At 42.1% G+C, this 24,195-nt stretch overlaps 1 protein-coding gene across 2 annotated transcripts in view; it reads right to left on the reverse strand.

Moving 5' to 3' along the window:
- Nucleotides 1–23,902, reverse strand: part of ZMIZ1 (zinc finger MIZ-type containing 1) — a 430,629-nt gene extending 406,727 nt beyond the window's left edge. Inside the window, exon 1 of one of the 2 annotated variants that reach the window (XM_051982018.1) lies at nt 23,252–23,902. The gene's annotated coding sequence lies outside the window, so the exon portion shown is untranslated. Of the gene's footprint in view, nt 1–23,247 lie in introns of both variants that reach the window. The other variant, XM_051982017.1, reaches the window with a different exon arrangement.
- Between the last annotated feature and the right edge of the window lie 293 nt (nt 23,903–24,195).

Below are 24,195 nucleotides of genomic sequence, written 5' to 3' on the forward strand. Positions count from 1 at the left end.
TTGTATATATACTATATATGCTACTATATGTTATATAGTTACTACATATTATATATATATATCCACTATACATAGTACTGTATGTTATATACTATATATATAGCATATATACTATATGTACTATATATAGCACCAGAGTGCTATACATAGTAACTACAATCAGTATGTCATACATATACACTGTAATGTGGTATGCTATATGTGTGTGTGTGTGTGTGTGTGTGTGTGTGTGTGTGTGTGTGTATACAGGTATATATACATGTATTGATATATAGATTGGGGAGAGGGGGGATGGCAGCTAGATGCCATAATGGATAGAATGCTGTTCCTGTAGTCAGGAAGATCTAAATTCAACTCTAAAATCTAAATTCAAAAATAGCCTCAGACATTTATTAGTACCTGGGGCAAGTCATTTTGCTCCTAGTTACCTCAGTTCCTCAGCTGTAAACACTGACACTGGACACACTGGAGAAGGAAATGGCAAGTCATTTCAATATCTTTTCCAAAAAAATTCCAAATGAAATCATAAAGAGTTGGAAATGGATGAAATTACTGAATAATATAACATATGCGTGTATGTATATATACATAAATACACACATCTGTATAGGCACTGAAAAAGAACTACAAGAACTGATTAGGAAGCTCAAAAATGCAGGAAGATAATGGGTTGGATTGCCTTTGAGAAAATTCATTTTTAAAAATCATTTTGAACTTTTTATTGAAAGAAAGACCCTTCCTGTTTTACATCAATATCCTTCAAGTGGTATACAGTTAGGATGCACAGAATAAGACAGTGTCCAAAGAACTGCAGTTAAGGATTCATGGTAGGCAAGAACAGACTGAAATATAATATAAGGAGCAATCATGTAGGAGAAATGATGGTCTAAGGAAAGTCTAACTGAAAAAAAAAAGATGGAGTGGTCGTGAACCAAGAATGAGGGATAGTGGATGGCTGTGGACCCCAATGGTCTTCTATAAGTGTTCAAGAGAAATCAAGGAAGACTTCCAGAACATTAAGTGGATCCTCAATTATCAACTTCTTTGATGAGAGTCACACAAGAGAGGTAATAATAATAACACCAACTAGCATTTATATAATGCTTTAAGCTTTGCAAAGTGCTTTAAAAATATTACTTCATTTAATAATAGTACAATGAGTTGGAATTCTGCATCATTGAAGAGAATATTCATATAGATGAGATTACAGTATCGGTAAAGTAGTTGCAGAGTATTATCCCAATCTTTCACTATGGCTATGAATCACAGGATACTCCAATACCCAAAGAATTACAAATGAACCAAAAGGCCATGAAAAGACTCATGGGGATTTTAAATAGACCCAGTATAAGAAATGATAAAGAAGATAACATCAGATCAAAAAGAAAGATGGATCAGTGGATAGTTTGAGCAAAAGACAGTAGATGCCCAAATTAAGTAATACACTGGGGCCCATGAAATATGGCAAAGAATTCGAAGGTCTTCTGCATGTTGGATAGATCCTCTCTAGAAATCTATGGAAAGTCAAGAATTACAAAGAATTAGTACCCATGGATAAGGCACACTCTGTAGCGATTTCGTGTCTTCCCATCTTTAAAAAACCCTCACTTGTCCAACCATTCTTAAGAGCTATGATTTCTTACCTCCCTTTCAAGGCTCACCTCCTTGAGGAATCAGCCTCCATTCCTGGAATGTTCTTGCAACCTCCCCCCACCCCATTAGTCTTACTTTAATGCTTCTTCTTCTGCAAAATCCATCTTCTGCAAAAAGCCTTATTTCCTAGTCTTCCAGATGCAAATGACTACAGCCCTTTCACATAATACTCATCTTCTTAGTATGGGTTTTCCATGTATTACACCTAATTATTTACATCTTATTTCTCCCATTAGACTGTATGCTCCTTGAAGGCAGGTTTTGCTTTTTACTTTTCTCTGTAACTCCAGAGAGCTATACAAAATGCCTGACACATAAAAATCTCTAAATAAATATTTCTTGACCACCTGACCATATCGGCATTCATGGGAGCAATCCATCAAAAATCAAAGACAGCCTCTCCAGCAAGAACGTCTCCTAGCCTACATCCCAGAGATGCTGTAAGGATCAAAGTACATAATGGAAATGAAAATGGACTGAAGAGAAATACAAGATATATAATAATATAAAATATTGATAGCTCTCCAAATATTATGCCCCTTCCCCACCCCCACCCTCCAACTGCTTGCTTCTATTGAAAACAAAATACTAAGATCTAGGCTCCTCCCAACAGATCAATCCTGTGTATTTTACTCTTCCTGTAGAGCAGAAATAGAAATACGTGAGGTTTTCTCCCCCTTTTTAGAGGGGGTGGTATTCGTGATGGCTGAGGGAAGGAGGTATAAATGATGGCTAAAGAGGGGTACCATATCCCAGGCCATGTGCTCCCTCCCACTCTCAGGAGGGATTCAGTTTGTTAGGTCATGTGGCTTTTTGGTTATTTTTTAATCTAAGCAATGAACCTTGGGAGCTATAGTTGAGCCAAGAAACCTCATTAATCAGTGCGATTAAAAGGTTCCTGTTTAGAAGGCACATCTGCTCCCAACCCAGCTTTGCTCTGCTCTGCTACAGTTGGAGAAGGAAGAGGAGATATTCACAAAAGGGACTCTGGGCTCCTGACAGAAGAGAGCCAGTCAGGATAAGCAGTGTTCGTTCCAAGAACAGGCATTTCAGCACCATGCTAGACATCAGGCCCCAGAGAGCAAGCTGACCCATCTGCCATTCAGGGTGAGCAAAATGCTGCTTTCCCAAGGGTATTATTAATGTTGAGCTGTTTTGGCCCTGCACTAGGCTCTTCAAGAACCCAAAACAAGAAGGGAGAAAGCCACACAGTGTGTCTTAGTTAGCACTAAACCATCTGGATCATTGACTTTGACTGGCAACATAAAGAAAGAAAATATTTTGGGTAACAATAGAAATAATTATAAGATGATTTTATATGGGGGTTTTAAGATTCAAAGAGTTTTACAGAGGCAATTCTCCCCTCTTTCCACCTTTGATGCATGGAAGGTAGAAAAACCAGAAAACTCAAATGAAATTAAAGGAGAGATACTGGAATTGAATTCCTGTTCCTAGCTAGCCATGTGACTTGAATCACCTCTCTGAATCTCCCTTTTTTCATCAGCAAAATAAGTGGGTTGAGAATTAGATAGTCTCTGAGATCTCCTTTGGATTCCAACATTCTCCAACACAAGCTTTCTAATCCATAAAATACAATTTGAGGGGAGAGGGAGTATTAGTTCATTTTTCTTCATTACCTTCAAAACATCGCTCATTTATATGGCAATGAAATATTTACAGAATGCTTTCTTTATGATATATCTGTATGAGGTAGGTAGCCCAAGTATTAACATTCCCATTTTATAACTGAGGAAGAGAAGGTAAGTAATTTTCCCCATAATTCTACAGCTAATAGATGTCAGAGGTAGGATTTGAATCCAGGGTTCTTGCCTACTAAACTGATAATCTGTCTACAATACTGCCCACCATCTGTATCAGATTCTAAATTCTTTTTTAAACAGTGACTGACTCCTTCTAAAACACTTTATCTTTGTACCAGCTAGGCCTATGTCCAATGTGATTCAGCTCATGATAATGGGTGTTTTTAAAATAATGACACCCTATGACAAGAGGTCTGGGTCCAACTTTAAGCTTCAGAGGGAGCTGAGAGATATGTGGCATTGAGGCTTTAAGTTAGGACAGTCAGTTTCCTGATATGGATTGTGCCACTAACTCAAGGTGGAATCTGGGACAAATCACTTCAACTCCCTTCCAGAGTTTCCTTAGCCATAAAACAGAGATCTTCCTGCCCACTTTACAACATTGTCATGAAGCTCAAAAGGAAGAATGGGTCAGAACGTGTTCTGGAGAGTAAAAAGCTCCATAAAGAAAGGCAGCAGCTTGAAAATAATCAGAGATTTGATCATCCACCAGAAGTAGATGCTGATGTCCTTGCAATCAGAAAGAAAAGAAGAAAGCAAGTTCTGAAAGCTCAGAGGGCAGACAGGCTGACTTTTTTGTACACAGCTGCATCTTGTCCAACTGTGCCTGAGGCTCTACACACCCACACCTTGAAAAAATACCAAAGGGAGCCAACAGGGCACCCTGCAAGTGGCCAAAGTGCATGTGCTTCTGCTGAGGATCCCAGGAAATCAAGGGAGTTGTCTCCCAGGCCAGCAGGCAGACAAAGCTCAGAAAGCAAGTGCTTGACCCCACCTCTGCTTCCAGGAGAGCAGTGACAGTGTGGGTGTCCCTGCTATACCCAGAAGTCCTGTGGCTTTAGGACAAGGATGGAAGGAAGCCAAGACCCCCTCACTCACTAAAGGGCTCATAGATCAGGAATACCAAAGGCCGAAGAAAACAAACAATGTTTTATCTGGTGCGGGGACTTTAGTGTTGGGCAGGGCGCTATTATAGGAGGCTGGTCTATAGCATAATTCAGAATTGGTTTTTGTTTCAAGATTAATCATAGAATTGGATGTGGTAGTGTGACAAACACCCCACTATAGCTTCCGATTTAGATGGAGATGACCCTGAGTTCTTAAAGGCTATACTAGCAGAACAAATACCCTGTATGTATCACTTTGCCTCTCTTGGTCTCAGTTTACCTACCTGTAAAATGAGCAGATGGTACTAGATGATCTCTAAGGTCTTCACTGGCCCTGTGGTCCAATGAACTCCTTTTACCTCTACAATCTGCCAATCAATAAGGTAAGCCAATTATAAGGCTTAATAACTATTTAAGCCATCTCCACTCATCTTGATATATACCTTGCCACTGGATCCAGATGGCTCTGGAGGGGAAAGTGAGGTAGATGACCTTGCACAGCCCTCTCTCACTCAAATCCAATTCACTTGCATGTCATGGCATTGCCTCCCTAATGCCATGGCCTCTTTGGGAACAAAGGACAAATAACAACAATTTATTAAGTACCTACTGTGTACCAGGCACTAGGAATATACTAAGTTCCATATCTATACACACTTCGTTTTACTTTTCAAGTAAAAGTAAGAATCACAGGGAAGCCAAATCCTTGTTTCTCCGGTGTCAATATCTCTAACTGTTAAAGAACGGGGGTCAGACTAAATGATCTCCCACATACCTTCCAGCTTTAAAAGTCCATGCTTTCTCCCCAACTTGTCTGTGAACTTCTTTTGTGATGGGAGCACTCTTCTTTGGTATCCCTAGCCCCAAATGCTCTTCTCCATAATAGAGCTCATTGAAGACAGGATTTGGAGCTAGCAAGGATTTGGAGTGTTTTCCTCTAATGAATCACACCTTAACATAACTCCTCCAAAAGAAAATGACAAAGCATTACCCAAATATGGGACTTCAGAAACTAATCTTTTGCAACTTGGTAGGTTTATTTCCAGGAAGTTGGTAGGAAGTACATTTTGGATTTTAAAAAACCCACCTCAATTAAAATAGACAAATAAAAGAAAACAGGGACATCTGTTGTGATGTATCAAATAATACACCTGATTTGGGAATCACAAGCCTCAAATTTTTTACCTAACTCTGTAACGGAGTCCTCAGAAGGGCTTACACAAGTCACTTAGATGATAAAGACAATTCCACTTTAAAGGGATTTCAGAGATCCAATCTTCCAGTTTCATCACTGAGATTGAAGGAGAGTAACTTGTCTTGAAGGGAAGTGACTCATCCAAGGTCTTACATCTATTAATCAAGAAAGAGCTCCTGATTCAAGAGAGTTTACTACATTAAAAAAAAAAAAAACATTTTCTCTGGATCTCATTTTCCTCATCTATAAAATGGTGATGGGCTAGTCTTGATGATCCTACCCAATTCTAAATATACATTCTATGGTCTGAAACTACTCTTCCACCATGCTCCTAGTTTCTACTTACCCACAACGTTCTCATATGGAAAACTTCCCATTACTTACTTACTGGGATTTTGAGCTCACCAAATAAGATAATGTAGATAAATGGGTTGTATGTTGATTATCATTATAGGTCAAAGGAAGCTAGTATTTTTCTTCACCCTCCTCATTCTAAGTTTCCCATCACTAATAAATGACGGTTCCTGTCCAGTGACAAACAGGACCTTCCCTTTGACGATGCTGGAACCAGATCAGAGTGAAGAATCCACTGACTGCAAGATATAGGGGGAAAGGAACTCCACCTATCCGGAGCCTTCTTGCAAGACCCTAAGCAACTGTCAGTCATCTCCTTTCCTTCCTTCTTCAAAGGCTCCCTTCCTTTGGCAAAAGCTGCCAGAGCTTTCAGCCTCTGTTCTCTTAAAGGCACATTTGAGCCAGCTATTTAAAACACAATCTCCTTATATTATCTTAATTGCTAGAGTGACACCCTTTTATAATCACCAAGAACCTACTTAATTCTTTTAATTCTGTATAATAAGTGCTATTCCTTGGAATGGATCTTGGGAACTGGAAATAGTTCTAGATTTTGTTTTTAAGAAATAAGTTTTGTAAACATATCACATGTCAAATGTTTTCTTCTCTGCTAGGGTTACTAGGGGTGAAAAGGGACAAACGTGACTGAAGCAGGAAGTAAAAAGAAGAACTAGTGACTCTAAAGGACTATAGTGCTATGAAAAAGGGCCCACAAAGGCTGGAGAAAGTGGCCATGAGAGTCATTTTTGAGTATTTGGAAGAGTCATTGAAGAAGGGTTGATATGTGCTATTTTCCCCAGAACTGGAAGTAGTGGGTGAAAGCATCAGAGACAAGTCTAGGCCTGATGTCAGGAAAAACTTTCTAATAATTACCTTGGAATCAAAGACTAAGAGTTGGGGCATCTAGTCCAAACCTCTCTTGGTACAGAGAAGACTGAAACTAAGTAAAAGTAAAGGGACTTTACTGGATCACAAAGATACAAAGCAATCAGAGGTGATATTTGAATCCAACTCAGTTGACTCCAAAGCCAGTGCTCTACTGTACCATTCTCCAGAAGGGGCTATGGCTCTAAAATTGAGGCATTTCCCCCCCGCCCCCACCATGGTAGCCATGATAAAGAAAGGAAGAGTTCTGTACTTAGAGTAACAAAAATCTCAGTTCAGATCTGGCCTAGGACATTTACTGACTGCAGATCTGGGCAGGTTCTTAGAACCTGTCTCAGAATCAAGTTTCCTCATCTGTAAAATGAGAACAATACTTCCTACTTCACAGGGTTGTGGAGAGTATCAAAGGAGATGATACATATAACGTGCTATTGCTGCATAAATGGATGATGTTGATGATGATGAAGGTCTTCAAGCAAAAATTAGATGATTTGTCAAAGAAAGGATTCTTGTAGTATTCATTGGGGATGGCCATTGACATTCCTATCAACTCTTCAGATTGCTTCTGAGCCTCTAGTTTAAAGGAGGGCTTTGTGACAAAGAGAAAGAGTGACAGAGAGACAGACAGAGATAGACAAATAGACACAAGAGACAGAGACACAGAGATAGTGAAAAAAGGGGAATGAGAAAGAGAAAAAAACAAGAAAGAAGAAAGAAAGGCAGAGAGAATGGCCTCGGAATTCAGAAGAACTAGCTTAATTTCCTACTAAATGATCATGATCAAGTTCTTTTCCCTCTCTGAGACTTATTTTTATCACCTCTAAAATGGGAATAAAGATACATAAACTCATTGCACAAAGAGATGTCCTGAGAAGGCATGTTAACTTTTTAGTATTGATACAAGTAGGAGCTTTTCTGATTCCTGCATAGTCTGTTCAATGAAAATTATCATAATGTGTCCTTATATTTAAGTACATAACACAAATTAAAAGGAAAATCCAAAGGCAGGAATAGCTAAAGGGAGTACGACACACTCACAACACGTGCATCTTTTAAAAGAAAATGCCCGTGTACAACATTGCAGACCAAGCAATGCTTAATCATTTCCTAATCTAATTGCAGTAATATTGCAAAGGCACCAAACTAGAAATCATATTATCCATGTTTGTTCCCCTTTATGAAGAGGAAAATGAGAGGAATTTAGGCCTTTGTTATAACAGGAGCTGGAAAATAACATAAAGAGACTAGCTATGGTTGGTTAAACCAAATCCAGATCTAAGTGAGGAAAAAGGAGAAAGTTTAAGGCCTACTAACTGGTAGAACTGAGTAACTGGAAAACCAGTAATTGTCCTGGAAAACCCATAACATTTTCAGAAGAAAGATGTGGGGCTACTAGGGAAAATGTCATTCACATCATAAGCAACTACCAGAAATAATCATGATGTAAAAACCAAAGGCTTTAAAAAAAAATGCTACCGAGATAAGTGAACATTCAAAGCAAGGGGATTATAAAACCAAGGCCAGCCACAAGAGTTCATCTTTCTTGAACACTGGAGCCAGAAAGAAACTCCAGTACCCTTTGGTGGTTTGGTAAAAGATGGCTAAGTTCAGGCCCCTGGGCCAGAAGTATTCCCAAGTCATCACTGTGGCTCACCTTGATGCTTTGTTCAGAATTTCTATTGTAATCAGAAGAATGTTCAGAGTTAGGAGGCTTAGCTCTGCCACTAGCTGTATGTGATTTTGGACAACTTAGCTCTAAAGTTCTATTTATTCATCAAAGGTCAAGACTGGGCAAAATGACCTTTTGGGACCCTTCCATTTCTCCATTCTATAACTACCTACAATTTAAGTCCAGTCTCCTGACTCCGGATATGTGATTCAACCTCTTGCCAAGTATGCCTTTCAAATGGCTTGTGTACCTAGCCACAAACGAATTTGTGGTCATAATACCACCACCCCCCCCCCAAAAAAAAGAAGAAAGAAAGAAAAAGACCATACAAATAAACACAGGTCTATAGACCCCTATGACTAGATGAAGTTAGGTCTTTCAAGAAGTTTATTTAGAGAAAAAAATTTTCACTCTAAGTTTCCTTTTCTTCATCCAACTACTATGGGAATCATGATCAGAAGTCTTCCTGCTAGAGAGAAGATCACACAGCTTTAAAGAAGGAAGACACATCAGAAGTCTTGTTTTCCAACCCTCTTATTTTACAAATAAGTAAAATGAAGCTCAGAAGTTTGTTATTTGTCCAAGTCTCATAGATAGAAAGTTGTGAAGCTGTCTAGTGCTCTCACTCCTAATACTGGATTCTTTATATTGTAACACACTATTGTACCATCTACATTGTATCCCAGAATTGGAAAAGACATTGGATTTGGAACGTTAGGGCTGGGTTCAAATTCCAGTCTTGAACCTGGATGGCTTCAAGTAACAATAAAAACAACAACAAAGAGAGGCAAAGTAAGGAACCAGCCTTGGAATTTGGAAGTCCAGAGTTCAAGCTTCTCTAAATTGTGACCTTGTCCTTCAAAAGCCACTCAACCTCTCAGAATCTTTAGATAGGAATTCTTAACTGGGGCCTATGAATTTAGCTTTTTTTTTGCTTTTTTTTTTTAATTCTGATAACTAGATATCATTGTAATTTGTTTCTTCTGAAAATTTTAATGACCTTCGTAATTAAATTGGTCTCTGTGCTTTAGTGAAAGCATTTTGTTTGCATCAGAGTAAAATAAATTCATTTGGAACATACCAAAAAAGAAATTATATGTATTTAAATTAACTGATTAATTGTGTTTTGTTCATTTGATTGAGATGGGACCATAGGTTTCACCAGACTGAAAACATGGGTCCAAGATAGAAAATAAGTTAAGAATCTCTGCTCTAAGAACTTAAGGTACAGCAGTAACAACAAGATTATGTGATGATCAACTGTGATGGATGTGGTTCTTTTCAACAATGATGTTATTCAAAGCAATTCTAATAAATTTGTGATGGAAAGTGCCATCCTCATCCAGAGAGCACTATGGAGAAGAATGTGGATCAAAGCATAACATTTTGACCTTTTGTAGCTGTTGTTTGTTTGCTTGCTTTTTCTCTTTCATTTTTCCCCTTTTGATTTGATTTTTCTTGCACAACCTGACAAATATGGAAATATGTTTACAAAAATTGCACATGTGTAACTTATGCAGGATCTCTTGCTGCCTTGGGGAGGAGAGAGGAGATGAGAGAGGGAAAAAATTTTGGAACACAGAGTTTGGCAAAAATGAATGTTGAAAACTATTTTTGCATGTATTTGGAAAAATAAAATGCTTTAAAAAAAAGAATTGAAGATTCAAATAAACTTCAGCAAGGAATTAAGTTTTAACACCAGAAATTCTTTATACAGAGAATTCACAGATGTAGATCAAGGGAAAAAAAATTGAAAAGGCAATAAATCATGATCACACAGCTAACTAGTATCTAAAGCAGGATTTGAATCCAGGTCTCTCCCAGCTCCAAGTCAAGAGCTCTTTCTACTACATTACAACCTTGTTCTGGGCCTCAGTTTCCACATCTGTCTAGTGATAGTTTCTAAGGTCTCTTCCAGTTCTCAATCCTATGATTCTAAGAATAGAAAAACACTAAGAGACATTTAAGTCACTAGGGGAAATACTTGCCTGATAGAATCACAAAGCTCAAAAAGTTCATCTAGACCACTCCTCCTCATTCCAAAGATGGGACTCTAAACTGGGATCCGAAGAGCTTAAGTAATTTTTACAAGTGCTACATCAAAGCAGTGGCAGAGATCCCTAGAATCTAGACCTGAGGTCTCCTGATTCTTAATTTAAGACCTTTACACTCTAGCTCATTGCCTCTCCCTGGGGATACCGGCTTTGTACCACTGGATCCTCTGGTGATTTGAAACTGGCATTAGCCCTTCCTTTGCTGGGGGAGGAGAGAGGAGGAGTCTAACCATTGGGAACCAGAGCTGGTTTCTGAGGGAACTCCTGTGGCTACATACCTCTTCTGCCTCCCTGGCCACATTCTTGCCATGCCTACCATTTAGGGGAAGCCAGTGTGGATAGGTGGACTGGAATTTCAGCTACTTTGGGAAGTATTTGCTCCTGATAGAGCTGCTTCCTTGCTACTTATAAAGCTTTTAAAATCGGCATTGCCAACACTAAAGTAGGATCTTTCCACCTCTTGGGACACAAGGGTCAGTGTCATTCTGATTTCTCCCTGAAACACCTGGGAGACCCTCTACAATCTGGCACTTAGTTCCTAGGTTTTGGTTTTTGTTTGTTTGTTTGTTTGTTTTAAGAAATCTTGAAGACTTCTAGCTTCAGAAAACATCAAAAAGAAATCCCAGCTCTACCACTTACTACTGCTATGTGGCCTTGGGAAACTCTCTGGGTCTCACTCTCCTCATTTTACAAAAGAGAAAGTTGAACTAAAATTTCTTCCAGCTCTGGATCTATGATCCTGAAAAGTTGTCCTGCTTTTTTAAAAAAGAAGTTCATATATTTTATTTTCTTTTTACCATTAATGACAATAATAACTAGCACTAATATCATGCTTTAAGATTGAAAAGCAGTATATATATTTTCTCTTTCACTTTTCATAACACTTTCTGAGATATCCCCTTTTTACATCACCTTCATTTCCCAAAATACTCTTCTTCTTATCCCAAGCATTATGGACACTGCATGGAATGTCAACAAATCAACAAGTATTCATCAACTGTTTATTATGTGTCCGGTACTATCTAAAGACTAAAGATACAAAGAAAAACAAACAATTCCTAGCCTCAAAAAACATACACTCTAACAGAGAAAAAAAACCTGGAAATCTTTCTGTACATAAAAGAGATAGAGAATAAATGGAAGATGGTCTTAAAGAAAAGGCATTAACAGTGTAGAATCACTGGGAAAGGCCTCTTGCAGAAGGTGGAGGCCTTAAAGGAGGCCAGAAAAGGCAGGACATGGGATCAAGGAGGGAGAACTTTATATCAGTACAGGACAACATCCAGTTAAAAGGCAATGGAGTATCAGACACTCATTGAACAGAAGGCAAGGAGGATGGTGTCACGGAATTGTGAAGTCCATGGAAGGGAACCAAAGACTGGAAGTTGGAGGGAGAAGGTTATGAAGGGTTTTAAAAGTAGATGATGTCAGATTTTTTTCATGTGTGACTGACTGTTTTCCCCACTGGGATTATATAAAGAGGGTTGAGGAGAAAGAGTTGGAGAAGGAAAATCCTAGGCAAAGCTTTCCCATGAGCAAACTGTGTGAGACCACAGGAAACTCTGGACCTATCTCAACTTCCATTTCTCCATCTGTACAAAGGGTATAATACTATCTATCCCTGATTTCCCAGAGCTGCTATGAGGACCAAGGAAGGCACCTGGTAGCAATGTAAGTGAGTTTCCAGGGCCAGATAATTCATCATTTATTTGCCAACCCCTTACAAAGTTAGTGTGGTCTCTAGAGAAGAGAATTAGTCCATCACCAGGACTGTACTTTCCAAGTACAGTTTAGCATTATCATTAAAACAAAATGTCTGAAATAAAATAAAACAAGTTCTGAATTTAACTTTTAAAAATGTCATTCTTTTTTTTTTTTTTAAATAGAACCATAAAATGTTAGGGTTAGCACATCAGAACAGATATCTCCAAGGTGACATATAGAACCTGATACAAAGTGAAGTAGGACTGCTAAATGACAAAGCAGATAGAGTACCAATTCTGGAATCAGGAAAAACTGAGTTTAAATCCAGCCTCAGACACTTGCTAGCTGAGGGATCAGTTTCCTCATCTGTAAAATAGCTAGAAAAGAAAATAGCAGAACATTCTAGTATCTCTGCTAAGAAAAGCCCAAAAGGGATCGTGAAGAATTGGACACAATTGAACAATAACAATGGAGTAAAATATATTGACTTAAAATCTGGGGTCCCAAGTTGGAAATCTGATAGTCACTTATTAGTGGTATGACCCTGAATAAGTTTTTCTCCTCTCCTGAGGAATGGTTCCTCAACTGTAAAAATCTACTTACAAATTTAAAAAACAACCACTACCACCACCACCACCACCACCACCACCAAAAAAAAAAAAAAAAAATCCTAGATGATCTTTAAGGTCACTTCCAACTCTATGACATGATGATGGAAGAATCCCTTCTATTAGTACATCAGGAAAAGAGTGCCTCTCTACATAAATTTAAAGGATTTCTTGAAAAACACAACTTTTACTTGAAGGGATTTTCTCCTCATAACAAGAGGCCTAAACACATGGAGTGGCTTTGAGTTTATTAATTAACAAACATTCACCAAAATAAAGATAAGGATAAATATACAGGTTATAAAAAGGGGGGGGGGGAAGGACAAAGTCAGTCTTGAAAGGATTTTGATTAGAAGAGGAGGAGGGGCAAACCACTCACCAATCCTCTTACAAAAAGAAAAAAAAAGTTGAGCTTCCAAACTTCTATGTGAGAAGAATGGAGCAAATTCATCAATTCTGGAGAGATTGGCAAAAAACAAAGAAAACCTGCATCACAATTATGAGATTTTTTTTCACCTTCCTGAAAATTTGCAACATAATTGACCCTTTATTGAAATTATATTTAAGTTCCCCCCCTTTGAAAATGTGATGTCAAATAGGAATTCTGTAACTGATTCTAGGGTCTTTTGTTCTTGGAAGAAAGCAAGCTTCCCACATAATGTGACAGGATTCCAGATCCACTAGTAAAAAGTTCAGACTTTTGAGAAGTGATTTCTAGGTCAGGAAACCTTCCTGACATTGAAAGCCAAATGATTAATACAATTCTCCTTGTAGATTTCAGTAGTCAAAAAACAAAAGGGATGAGGCATTTGTTATCATTTTTATTTTATTTTTTTTAAATTATTCATTTATTTATTTTTTATTGTGTTTTTAAGGTTGTCGTTGTTAAGATGGAAAGAACAGTAATGGTGGAGGGGAGGAACTGTCAGACCTGGTTTCTAATTTTCTAGAAATAGGATCTTACATTTGGAGCTAGAAGGTATCAATGAGACCAAAGTACAAATTACTCATTTTATAGATGAGCATTGATTTTCAGAAAAGCTGTACAGTATGTCCAGGTTACACAGCCAGTCCACGCAAGAGGTAGGCCTTAAACTCAGGTCTTCTTTCCTCATTGTGAAGTCAGATCTCTAGTCACAGCCGGCAAACTGTTTCACCAATCAGGGTTTCTGTTTCCTCTCTGTAAACTAAAGGGGGTACAGTGATATTCTCTAAAATAGCTTCCATTGCTAACACTCTATCATAAAAAGGGGGCTGGGGGGAATTACCCTGAAAGAACCACATTCTTCGAGAATAAATGAGCCAGAGCTAAGGGACAAGCAGATATTTATATTGCTTTGCCACTAAGTGGCCAACTGGAGCCTATCCTTACAGCACCGGGATTCTAATTCTAATCTAATAAATGCTTCTGAATAGTTATAAGCTGATTCTTGGAGCTCCTTAGGGACTGATAAGGCTCACCTTGTGCGGTGAGCCAATCATTAGGTGACGGTGGTCTCCTGCCTCCCAAGAACTGGTATGTACCAAGTAGTGCTTGTCAAGTCTTTCCACAATAAATGTTTTAATCAGCCAAACAAAAGCCTCTTGGAAAATCGGGGGCCACTCATGTTACAAGCCTTCTCAAAACACAAAAGGCAATGAAACTGGGGCCTGAAGTATAGAGGGGGGGAAAACATCAAGCCGGCTGCCCTAGGTAAGGATCCTCCAATTAATGTGCTCCTGGCTTCCAAGGACAGCTAGAGTCAGCCCAGACCCACCCAGCTGGTATGCCCTACCCACTGAAGCAGAGGCATATAGCTGCCCAGGCAGGAAAGGCCGGCTAGGGTAAGATCAGCACATCATTACCCCAAGGACCCAGAGTTACACACAAGAGGCTTCTTGTCTGGGCCTCTATTCTCATGCTAATTTTCAGGAATCTAGATCCCTTCACTTCCCAGCTCTGCCCACACCAAGCCCTGGGCTTTCCCAGGAAGGCTATTGGTCCTTAAGAGAGAGGGTTCAAGACAGGGATACCAAAAGATATCTAGGGAGATTCCCCCCCCTTAGGCTAAGGGGGTCTCTTTTATCTCCCTTCTTGCTGCCGCACCCCAAACCAGGTTTTCCTTAGAGTAGAAACTCGGGAAAAAACTCCCCAATCTCCCCAAGGAGTATAAAGCCACAGAAATGCAGTCAGGGAGGCAGCACCATGGTAAAAACAACTTTTAGAGATTAAGCAAGCTGAAGATAAACCAGGCAGTTCTTTGCATCCCCACTGCATAGAGTCACACCCCCAACACTCACTCACTCACTCACTCACTCATACAGGTTGCTCAACCTCTCTCCAACATCCCAGTTCCATACGTCCACTGATCTCAAAAAGGATCCTTGGCCCTATAACAACACAAATCAAACCTTTAACAGGTCTCTACTTACTACCTAGTATACAGGAAGAGCATCCAGAAAGTCAACCGACAAGCTCTCTGGAAAAAGGCCAAATAATGCAGATGTGTTATTATAGCACCCTCGATCCTTTGGATTCCCATGGACCTGAAAAAAAAAAAAGGTCTAGATTCTGGCTGAACTCCATCCTCTTCCCCACCCTTCCTCACCTGACACCTTCAAGAGTTGTATTCCCCCCTGCTGACTTCAGAAGCTGGGGAAATATGGGTTTCCCTACCTCTTATCCCCAGAGTCGTCTGAGCAACTACAAATCTAAGCAAAGGATAAAAGGATTAGACCACCAGACTAGCTCAGGAATACTGAAATCTAAGAAATCTAATTATCCCAGACACCTTGACCTTCTCTGAGGCCCTATCACGTTGCCATTCACTAGTTATAACAGGAGCGGTCCTCTGGGATGTCAAAGCTGGTTACTATTATTAGTTGCCCATTCCCCACCCTGGACCCATTACATTCTTACTGCCTCAGTTTTCTCATCTGTATAATGACAGGGTAAGGCTGGGTAATCTCTGAGTTCTTCTCACCCTTTGACCCTTCAATACTCAATAGGACCAGGTCATTTGCTTTTCATGTACAGCAGGTGAATGAGGGTCACTATCAGGTACTTAAGGAGGATTCTCCTTAATTGTTGACAGGATCATTATCATGGAAGCAACTACAGGATATTTATCATATTCATACACAAAAGAAGCAGTTAGCCCAGTGGCTGCCTGCTCTTTCCCTCAGGCTGCGCTTGTCATAAGGTATGTCAGCAAACTTGTGGGGGTGCCTTCCAATCCCCCACAGAAACCCGTGGGGTTTGCTATGGGAGACTAGGAGAAGGGAAAGGTCTGAGTCACTTTTGTAGCTATAGAAACCATCTGAGCTGTGGCAACCAGCTTGGCTCTGTGGACTTCCTTCTCTTCTCTGAGGGGACCAAAGGCTGGCTACAAACACATCTGTTTCTTTCCCCCACCACTTCAAGAACTCCCTTGCCACAGATTCATGTTCCCAAGGATGGAAAACCACAATTGGGAGTTTTAGAGTGCATACAACTCAGCAGACTATTAGAACCAAGAAGATGAGCAGCTGCTGGGGACCTCAGCTAAGTAATACAGAAGGAGGCCTCTGAGTCCTAGCATGAGAGAGCTAGCTCTGTTCCATTAAAATATGGTGGTCGCCCCCAGAGACCCAAGAGAAGTACTTAGCCTGAGAGTCCCCGCCTTCTGTCTTCCTCTCCTAACCTTCCTCATCCTACAGGACATCTAGCCAAGTCCTATCTTCTCTGCAAAACCCCAGTCATGATCCTATCATTCTCCTCTGAGTCCTCTAGGGACTCCCTCTTTCTTTTCAACTTCATTAATATCATCAACTACATGCTGTACCCTTCATTTGCCCCTTGTATAGAGGATTGTCAGATTTAAAGTTAGCAGGTTCCTTAGAGACCATTTAGTTCAACATTCTCATTTTACAGATGGAAAACTGAGGTCCAGTGACATTAAGCGACTTGTCCATAATTACACAGCTACTGGGAGCTACCTTCTACATCAGGAAGACCTGAGTTCAAGAATTCCTTCTAACATATACTGGGTTTGTGCTCCTGAAAAAAAAAAAAACAAACTCATATACTTCTAGATTCTATAGGTAAGACTAATTTGCAGAGAAAGTGGTAACCTGGAGTTCCAGAGAGAGTTCCCTCATGTGGGAGTTCTCTATATCAACAAAATCATGGGTTCAGTCTTCATCCCACATAGCTAATAACTGCAGAGCTGCAAATGAAATCTGTTTCCTCTACCCTCAAATCTAGTTCTATTTCAATTCTTATCATATTGTCTCACTATCATATCTTAGTTTGGTTTGTATTATTTAACTTTTTATTCACACCCACATATACATATATACACGTATATCTATCTATCTCTATATAAAACACACATATGTTTGTATATATGTGTATATATATGTATGCATGTCTCTGTAGCTAGATGGCTACAGTGGATAGTGAGAGACTTAAATCTAGCTTCAGATACTTCCTAAGCTCTGTATTCCTGGGCATGTCACTTAACCCTGTCTGCCTCAGTTTTCTCATCCATAGAATGAGCCAGAGAAGGCTTGAGGATCGCCTTAAGCTCTTTGAGGACAGGGATCACCTTAGATTTCTTGTGTTCTCTATGATTCTGGCTGAGAAAGCATTCTCTCCCTCTCTTCAAAAACCACAAATGAAATCATAATGTCCCATGGAAAGTCAGTGGGGCCTAGGCTAGCTACCATCTTCAAAGTAATATCTCAAGTGCAAAGACAACAGACAGCTCCTTCACGGCAGTAAGAAACATGTCTAATTCCTCCTAAATACCATTAGGGGAGTTTGAACAGCATCACCATGTTTCCTCTGAGTACTGGGAGGAAAGGGACAACCTTTAAACTCTAGTCTTTCCTGCCAGGAGCAGATTGCTAGATGAAGTGACTTACAGACCCCCTGGTATCCTGCCTGTGTGTTGGGGGTGGGGAGAGCCTTCCAGATCCCTAACACATCCTTCACACCAGTGGGGACACTCCCTGGACGTGTTTATCACAGCAGCCAGCTGGAAAAACCTCTTGTGCTACTGATCTGGGCAGCAGACCAATTGTACCCCCAAAGTTGTACTCCTATACTCCAAAAAGACAGATTTTCATACTTCTAAAACATTAGCAAACATTGTTTCATTTGACTCTCATGAAATCCATGTGGTGTTAGCTCCATTCAACAGATGAGAAAAGTAAAACTCACTACAGTGAGTTAACTCTGTACCCACCCCAGAGTTAAGACTCAGATCCATGATTCCTTGTTCAAGATTTTTGCCTCAATTCTCTTCAAGTTTATTATGTCTTCCTGTAATCTGTGTCATTCGTTGTCATCTTATGACACTGGGGGCAGTAGTAGGTTGTAGTGGGAAAAGCAATGGATTTGGAGGCAAGCTGGGCAACTAGGTGGTACACACACGAGTGGGTAGAATCTGGGGCCTGAGGTCCGAAAGATCTGATTTCAGAATTTTTCTCAGATGCCTCAGTTTCCTCATCTGTAAAAATGTGCTGGGAAAGGAAATGGCAAACCATTCCAATATCTCTGCCAAGAAAATCCCAAATGGGATCACGGAGAGCTGGACACAATTCAACAACAACCACCAACTTGGGTGCAAATGCTAGCTTCTGCATTTACTAACTTGACTTTGGACAAATCTGTTTGTCTCAGCTTTCTTACTTCTAAAAAAGGGGAGGTTAGACAAGATGCCACAAGATGTTCCAGTTCTAAAATCCTGACACTTTATCTTCTTAAAAGCCTTTTTTGTTTGTTTGTTTGTTTAATGCCTTTATGAAAGTTTTCTCACCTCCAGCTCAACAGTAAACCCCCTGAGGGCAGAGCCTGGACCTATGAATTTCTCCCAGAGCACCAAGAAATGGCTCTAGCACACAGTTAAAGGCCAGCAGACCCTAATTAAATACTACTCAATGGCTAAGTCTTTTCCCTTCCCCCTAGCTGAGAAGGGCAGAAGATTCCCAGTGGCTTCCCAGGGAGACAAAGAGTAGTCGGGAACACTGTGTGCACGGAAGCAAGCCCATCTTGCCAAGAGGTCAAACCTATTAGGCAAGGCCACAGCATCATGGTGGTAATTAGCACACACAGGTTCTGTTGTGGCTTTGCAACCTTGAGAACCTCATAAAGATGGGGGCTGGAAGTGGGGGAGCAGATAGAAGGAAGGGGGAGGGCCTTCACAAAAAAAAAAGTTATGAATGGAAACATAGATGACACACTCCTTCTCTGGGAGGCCCATGTCTGTCATTCTCAAAAGGGTTTTTTTGTTTTGTTTTGTTTTGTTTTTTTAAAGAAGTTTCCTGTGATAAACTTCTGGGCTGGTCTCCCTGAGCTGCTTCAGGAACCGACATCTTATTAAGCTGCTAGATGGGGCCATGGCCAGTGTCAGTCAGTCTGGCCATTAAGGCCAAAGGATTTAGGATTTACAATGTCATATTAATCTCATGCAAGATAAGAGGGGAGAATAATGAGTTTCAAATTTCCCTTCTCTTTCTGCCAATTTGGGGGGAAAATTGAAGTTTTTAGTTCTTCTCAGCTGTGAATTGTATTGCTTTCTTTCTCCCTGTTATTATCCTAAATGAGTAAAAGATCCACGGGTCACCAGGAATGTCAACAGTGCACAATCTCTCCACCCTAATGCTTCTTTCCTAGGACAAGCAGGGGAAAGAGATGTTACTAGAGATCATGGCTGTTTTTAGTTTAAAAAGTAAAATGAATTCAGTTTTGTCACCCTGCAGAAGGCTTTGACTTATGCTGACATAATAAATAAAACCATAAGCTCCAATCCTTTTTTCCCCCCTTAAATCTTACAAACTACCTTTTCTACATGGAGGGTTCCCCCTAAATCTGAATGAATTTGTTATACTCGAATCTTCTGATCGAATGAGGCACGTATCAACAGCTTCAAAAACCCATCCATATTAAAATGTTTTGGCAGGAAAAAAAAAAAAAGAAAAACATTTTAAAATCCTCTCAAATACTCTGAGCCCAGTTGAATTGCAGGAATCTCAACTTTGAGATTTGCTCTTGAAACAACTTTCTATAGCCTTGTGACTCCCAGAGCTAAATGCTGTACTCCTTCCTTAGGGGAGGAGGGGAGAAAGCAAAAAATACTCAGAGGCAAACCCTATCTCCAAATGCCTTCCACCAGCCTCAAAGTCACACGTGCTCCGTTGCAGACCTTGCTTTCAATGTGTCTTTTGTTTGATGCTGGTGTTTCAACATCCTCAAGTTAAAGAGAAAAAGGTCAGGCAAGACTTCTGGCATTCATAAACCTGAATCAGGCCTCACTATAGGGAGATTGATGGCACAGTAAATTTCTCTCAATCAAAAGCCCCAGGAGTGGGATAGGGTGGGATAGGGTAGAGGGAGCCACTGTGAATCTTACTCTGTATCAGTTAAATAAATGCTTGTCTCCTCCCCAGCAAAAAGGCAGCCAAGAATCCCGAAAAGGCTAAAGCTCTGAGGTTTTGAACCTTCCTCTCAACTTTCCCCACTTATTATTAGTATGTTAGGGCAAGTTTGGAACTTTCCAAGGGCAAATGCCAAAGAGTAAAAGTAACAATTCATGACCATTAAAACAAACTAATTACTCCTCTCAGCTCCAGCACATTTGATCTATACCTTAACACACACATATAGACACACCTTTTTTTTTTTTTTTTTTTTTTTTTTAAATAAACTGAGGGCAGCACCGTACTCCCTTCCTGTGCAGGGTGACTGACTACTGACTCCCCGAATCCAGAGAGGAGAAGGAGAAGGAGAAGGAAGAGGAGACGGCATCATTTAATCCTGTAGTTTACAAGGCCAGGGTCCCATATTGCAACCAGGAGAAACTGTTGCTCAAGAAAATCCCTTAAAAAGCCCTTGGCAGTGAAAAAGCAGGCAGCTCGAGAAGCTCCTGGAGCCAGGCGCCAGGCCATCGCCTTAATGGGCTGCTGCCCTTTTAAATTTTATAAGGCACCATTCCTTGTGATGCACAGTTTTTTTTTTTTTTGTTTGTTTGTTTGTTTGTTTGTTTTTTGTTGTTGATGTTGTTGTTGTTTTTTGGGCGGGGGGGGGGGGTTGTTAGTGGTGGTCTCTAAAATGGCTTTCTTATCTGAAAAGGGAAGAGGCACCCTTCAGACTCCTCTGGATCATTCCAGTCCAGTCTCCCCCCCCCCAACCCCCACTCTTTTCCAACTCGCTCTCAAGGAACCTTTGAGACAACATTTGTTTAGGTTGCCAACTTAAATCTTCCTCCCTCTCGTCAGTGCATTGAGAAAGCAGTCAGAGGAAAGGAGAGAAAGGGGAGGGGGAAGGAGAAGGAGGGGGAAGGAGAAGGAGGGGGAAGAAGAGGAGGAGGAAGAGGAGGAGGAGGAGGAGGGAAGAAGGGAGAGAAAGAAGGAGGGGACAGCCTGCACCCAGACCTGCTCCAGCAAAAACCCACTCTTCAGGCACTCTAAGCCATCCAAACCTTGGCCGATGGTTGCTCGGAGGTTATTCACCTACCCATTGGGACACCCGAAGAAGTTGGTCCGGGACCCCGAGAAGGGAGTCCCGAGCCGGGCTCTCCCCTCCACTCCCCGCCTTCAATTCCTTCTCAGGGCTCAGCGGGACTGAACTCTGCGGCCATCCCGCAGGCAGCCGCTTGTCCAGCTTATGGACACCCTTCACCTCCGAGGCGCGCCCTCCCGAAGGGGTTCTTGCCACCCACTTGGGGAGCGCTGAGGGGGGGAGGGGAAAGTGCGGGGCGCAAGGGGAAAGTTTGAAGCTCCCAGCGCGCGGTGCACAACTCTAACTTGCCGGGGCCCGAGCTCGCTAGCTCTCGGTGCCTCTCCCCAGGGAAGGGGGGAAGCCGGGGTGCAGAAGAAGAGGAGCTCTCCCGGCCGCATGCACGCACTCCTTTCTCCAGTTGTTTACATTCTTGGAGTGTCTTTTAAACCCGGGGTCTGAAGCTCTCGCCCTTTTGGGCGGCTGCAGCTCAGCCTCCCGTGAAAACGGTCCCCTCCTCTCCCGCCCCCCACCCCGCCTTCACAATGCCACCACCTACCACCACCCCCCTCACAGCACTCTCCCTCCCTACACACACACACACACACACACACACACACACACACACACACACACTCCCTGATCCCGCTTCTGCCGCTGTTTCTATGTGGTTTTATTTTCCCTCCATCACAGCCCCCCCTTTTACCCCTCCCCTGGCTTCCTGGACAGATGTACACCGGAGAGGGGGAGAGCGCGCTGGCTTAGCCTGCTTTTTTCTCCAGCTGGGGAGAGGAGGGGGAAGGCGAAGGAGAAAGAGAAAACCCCACTTTCCAGTGTTTCCCTCCTCAGCCCCAAACACAAGGAACACCAAAGACTGCTTCCCCCAACCGTTCCCCGGAGCCCCCCGCGCCCAGCCCCTCCAATCTCTGCCACCCACCCTCCACTCCACCAGGGACAGCAAAAGACACAGAGAAAGGAACTGGAGGCGACAGATCACTTTAGCTTCTGGACATATACACACAGAGAAAATGCTCCTTCCGAAGCGGCAGGCTTCTCTCCCGGCTGGGGCAACCCAGCAGGCAGACGGTGGCGTCCCCCGGTCGAGGTTTAAACCTCCTTTTGTTTTTAAGGAGTTCCCGGCTACCGGCCACGGCGCGCGCACACATTCACACACACACACACACACACACACACACACTCACACACACACACACACACACACACACACACACACACACATACACCTTAAGCATTGCAACATTGTGTTTTCCTGGTTGACCCTTCCAAAAGCCACAAACATACTAAGTAACAACAACAATTAACACACACACATACACACACAAAAAAAACTTAACGCCCACCGGAAAGAAGGCTTACGGCGATATCCCCCACATTCTCCAGCCTCGGAGCAATGCCTGCGCTCCCTTGGCCCCTCCACACCACATACAGGGAGCGCGGATAGCCACGCTGGGAGAAAGGCATGGTTTCTTTACACCCAGACAGATACACAGACACACATAAATCGTAACCAGGAGCCCCAGCTCCCTTCAGCTCCCCGCTACCGAGAGCCTGAACACCAAGGCTGGCTCCCTTTAGCCTCCAGCACTAACTGACCCTCCTGCCCACCTCTATCTCCAGCCCCTTAAGCAAAGGAGGAAAAAACAACACATACACAACACAAAACAAACCCTCAACCTCACACGTTTCCAGTCCTAAGTCTTAGCAAGAGAGAAAAAAAAAGGAAACGCACGATTCTACGAAAACAATCACAATTACGGGGACTAGCACGAGTCTGCCTAATCCACGATTCCACGCTGCTTCGGGGGGTGGGGGGGTTACTCCGAGAGTGGGGGGCCCTGATCCATTGTGTCCACCCCCGGCTTCCCTCCCTCCGGCTCGGGCTCCGGCTCCAGCCCCAGCCCTAGCACCAGCCCCAGGAGAAGGACGGCAAACTTACCCACCGCTTAGCGAGGAGCCGGGGCCGCACGCAGCGGCGGCGGCGGCGGCAGCGGCAGCAGCGGCAACACCGGCAGCGGCAGCAGCGGCGGCAGCAGCAAGAGAAATCAGGAAAGGAGGAAGGACACACGGGCAAAATCCTTTTCGCTCTCTCTCGCTCGCTCTCTCTCTCCCTCTTTTTCTCCTTTCCTTTTCTCCCCCAATGGATTTTGGGGAGGGGGAGGGCGGGGGAGATCTGTGCGGTTGGTGGTGGAGAGAGGGAGGGAGAGCGGGAGGAAAAAAAAGGGGGGGTAGAGAAATCAGAATTACGACTGGATTCGAGCTTTATTTCTCTGCTCGCTCGCTCTCTCCTTTGCTCTCTCGCTCTCGCTCCCCCCCCCCTTTTTTTTAATGTCCACAGACAGTGAAAAGGAACTCGGCGTTAGTGGGTGAGTAAGTGAATCAACTAGCCTGAAGCAGAGCAAGTTGAAGTGTCAAATTACATTGGCTATTCTATTTCCAAAGGGCCCCGCTCACTGCCGGCTGCCGGCAAAAGCTGTCCTAGATTTCTATCTGAAAGGGAGCGCGTCTCCTCCTCCTCCTCTTCCTCCTCTTCTCAACCAGAGATGCCACTTTTCCTCTTCCTTCCCTCTTTTTCTTTCTCTCCCCCCCTTAAGAGGAAAACACACATACACCCTAATACATTCATACACCCCAAAACACACACACCTTTTCTCCACCCGGACTTGCTTTTTTTTTTTTTTTTTTTTTTTTTTGTACTCTGCAAGTTTAGGGGGAGAGGAAGAGAAAAATCGTGCAAATTGGAGTGGGAGATAAAGACTTTAAAAAAAAAGGAAGACAGAAGCTACCTTCCCCTCTTTCTCTCCCCCCCCATACAAATACGCAGCACCCGGAGTACTATCTGTTCCCCGCCCCTTCGGGGGCTCTGTGTGTATACATATCCATATAG

The sequence above is a fragment of the Antechinus flavipes genome, chromosome 2 (genome assembly GCF_016432865.1).
Source record: "Antechinus flavipes isolate AdamAnt ecotype Samford, QLD, Australia chromosome 2, AdamAnt_v2, whole genome shotgun sequence".
Lineage (NCBI taxonomy): Eukaryota > Metazoa > Chordata > Mammalia > Dasyuromorphia > Dasyuridae > Antechinus > Antechinus flavipes.